We start from the raw sequence: 3,233 nt of genomic DNA on the forward strand, positions 1-3,233 counted from the left end.
TTCAGCAGGTCTCAGGTGGGACCTGTGATTCTACTGTGCTTATAACAAGCTCCCAGGTGATGCCACTGCTGCTGGTCCACAGGCCACATCTGAGCAGCCAGAATCGATCTAGATCACCCGTCACCACTCAACACATGTAATTTATACTGTTAGATATCTCTGAGCTTTCTGAGATTCCAATTGACTTGACCAGGAAAAAAAAAATCTAAGTAAAATGACATCAAAGGGAATTAAAATATTCTGCTAAACAGGTATAGATAATTGCTATGGAATTTACATAACAATATCTACTGATTAGAAGTAATGAGTAAGGTATTCATTACTACACATGAACAATGAAAAAAAAAACACAAATAAAAAACAACAAATATTCATCATCACCAGCTCTGCTACTGTTTTATATCCTACTGCACTGGGAATCCTTTCAGAAAACCTTCCAAATCAATCCAGACTTCAGAGATATGGCCTGTTTTGAATTCAAGCACTTTTTGTTTACCACATGACTAATTAGTCAGGAATGTTTAGTTCTATTGCACACATTAATTTTTTCACCACAAGATTTTAATCTCTGTGATGGTGTGGACTATGTCTTCTTCCTTCTGAATTCCCAAGAGTCCTTCAACATGCTTTCTTAGTTGACTATGAAATAAACTGCATGTCCTATAAAATCAGTACTGGCAAACCAAGGCCATACAACCAGCCATACTCATTTACACAATGTAAGAATTCATGCTGTTCTAATTGTAACAAATCCAGTTATATTTGTCACCTGGAATTAGGGGTTGATGGCAGGGGATGGATGTCGGAGCTAGATAAGGAAACCTCCAATGTTCTGAGCAACATTCAATACATGACTACAAGGCTTGATAAAAAATTTGGCATTTCTTTCTTTCCCAGGGGCTGAATGGACCCACTTTTTATCCATGCAACATCACAGGAAACTTGTTAAGATGAAGAATGCTGTCATTTTCTTCTGGGTAAACTAAAGCAGAGAAGCAGCTTACCAGCATAATAGCAAAGCTATGAGAAGTGTTTATCAAACTCTCCAACTTCCACACCATTATTCTCACTCTTTTGGCAGGAAATCATATATTTGATTGCCTCTCTAAGGGCAACGTCATTCCTAGGTTCTGAAAAGCCCCTTCACACAAATGCCCAGTCACTGCCCTCCCCTCCCCCACCTCTGCTATTTCCACATTTGAACCCCTGGGAAAATAGACACAGGTTTTCTTATCACAGCCAATGGAGTCCTACTAAGAAGATTCTGCTCACTCCCTCTCAGGCAAGGAAAGGAAGCCTTTCCTTCTATAACCATGCTACATAACTGGTCCTGGAGCAATGTCATATGTCCTTGTTGGGTGGGCTGACCAGAAATGTCACCAAGCATAATAATGCTCTCCATGAAAATTATCCAGGCTTACCTATGGACATATAGAAATAAACTTAGGTGCTATGTATTTGAGTAGGACTGCTCAAAATAGATTTTGAAAGATATGGCTGTCATAAATTCACTCGTCAATATTAAACAGTGACTAGCACAACATCATGCTAAGCTAAGTCTGGGAACAGTGCAGGGTCCCCCCCTCCCCCTTTATTTTTAAAGCAAAGAAATTTGCAATCTACTTGGGAATACAAGACATGCACATATAAGCAGATAAGTGACTTTACAGAGCTAAGGGTGTCAATACAAGTGTTGTTTTGCAATGGCACCAACTATAAGAAAGAAATGCCAAAACTATATCCTGAAGATCAGAAAACTGTATAAAGAGAGGAGAGGAATAACATTCCAGCTAGGGACATGCTGTCAGGGCAAGTGAGGCAACCTGTCTGGCTGGTGCAAAAAGGACAGGCAGAAATTTAGGTTGTGGATAAAGTAAGAAAATCACCAAATCAAAGAGCTTGGATACCATCCAGCAGATGGATGTTTTTCAAACAATGTTTCTCAGAAAGCTAAGATGCTACAGAGATGACTCGATATTCTTAAAAATGTATATTAAGAATACAGAAATGTAATACCTTTGACCTTAAAACTAAGTTTATTCTAATAAAATTGTTTTGATCAGTTTTATATGCTGAGGTTCTATACACAATTTTTATTAAGAAAAAAGAATGACACAGATGATGGAAAGCTACCTTCTTAGTTATCACAGGAAAGAGCAGTATTGATTAATTTAAAGCATCTTATTTTCTTTTTAATACAAGTTCACTTCAAAATTAATTTAAATATCACAGTCTTGTTAAAACAATGTAAATACTTAACTTGAAACCCGGAGTTTCTAGTATCTATAATGGCAAAGTTGTTGTCAGCACCATCATTGTTAATTACATCAGTCTGGCTGCATCACATTATATGAGAACTAATTAAATCAGAGCATGCACCATTATGGATTTAACTGCGCATGGTCAAAGGAATTGCTTGCGTCCCCGATCATGTGCCCTTATGTACAAAATCCACATTAACTTCATGGAGAGTTAAGCATCAGGCAGGGATAATAGATGATGGGTTTTATCCTTGATGACTCTAAAGAAAGATATTAATTTCAGTTTCGCAGCTCATTCAGAAAATTGCCTTGATAGCCTGGAAAAGCCCTGTTTATGCTTTCTGCACGTGTGTTTATGTGTGTGTGTGTGCACGCACACATTTATACAAGTGAATATGCATAAAATGTCTGAATCAAAAGAAACCATGACCAATCATAAAAGAAATAAAAAATAAACTTAAGTATACTTCCATATGCCAGTGCATGGGCCAAGACTTGATCATAAACTTGTACATTTAAATTGTCTACAAGAATTTTTGATTCAAAAGTATACTAAGCAATTTCATCACCACAATCACATAGAACATTTGCACTTGAGAAAAAATATTCCTCAGGCAAACAATGGGATATTTTATTTAGACATTCAAGTATCAGACAATCCTCTCTCATAAAAGAGAAACATGGTAATTGGCGTACAACCGCTACCCTTCCCACTGGCTAATCGGGGCGATATGCAAATTAGCTGCCAGCCAAGATGGCAGCCGGCAGCCAGGCAGCTTGAAACTAACACGAGGCTTGCTTGCTTCAGTGACGGAGGACTCCAACGTTCCCCACCTGCCGCTGCCGGCCTCTGAGCTGCAACTCTAAGCGACTATGTTACAAATATAGAAGTTAAACAAAATCCCAGAAACCAGCTTTAGTGCCGGGCTTCAGCCAGCAGGATCGCAACATTGTAAGCAAAGGCCAGAAACA

Source organism: Myotis davidii, unplaced genomic scaffold (assembly GCF_000327345.1).
Source record: "Myotis davidii unplaced genomic scaffold, ASM32734v1 scaffold47, whole genome shotgun sequence".
NCBI classification, from domain to species: Eukaryota; Metazoa; Chordata; class Mammalia; order Chiroptera; family Vespertilionidae; genus Myotis; species Myotis davidii.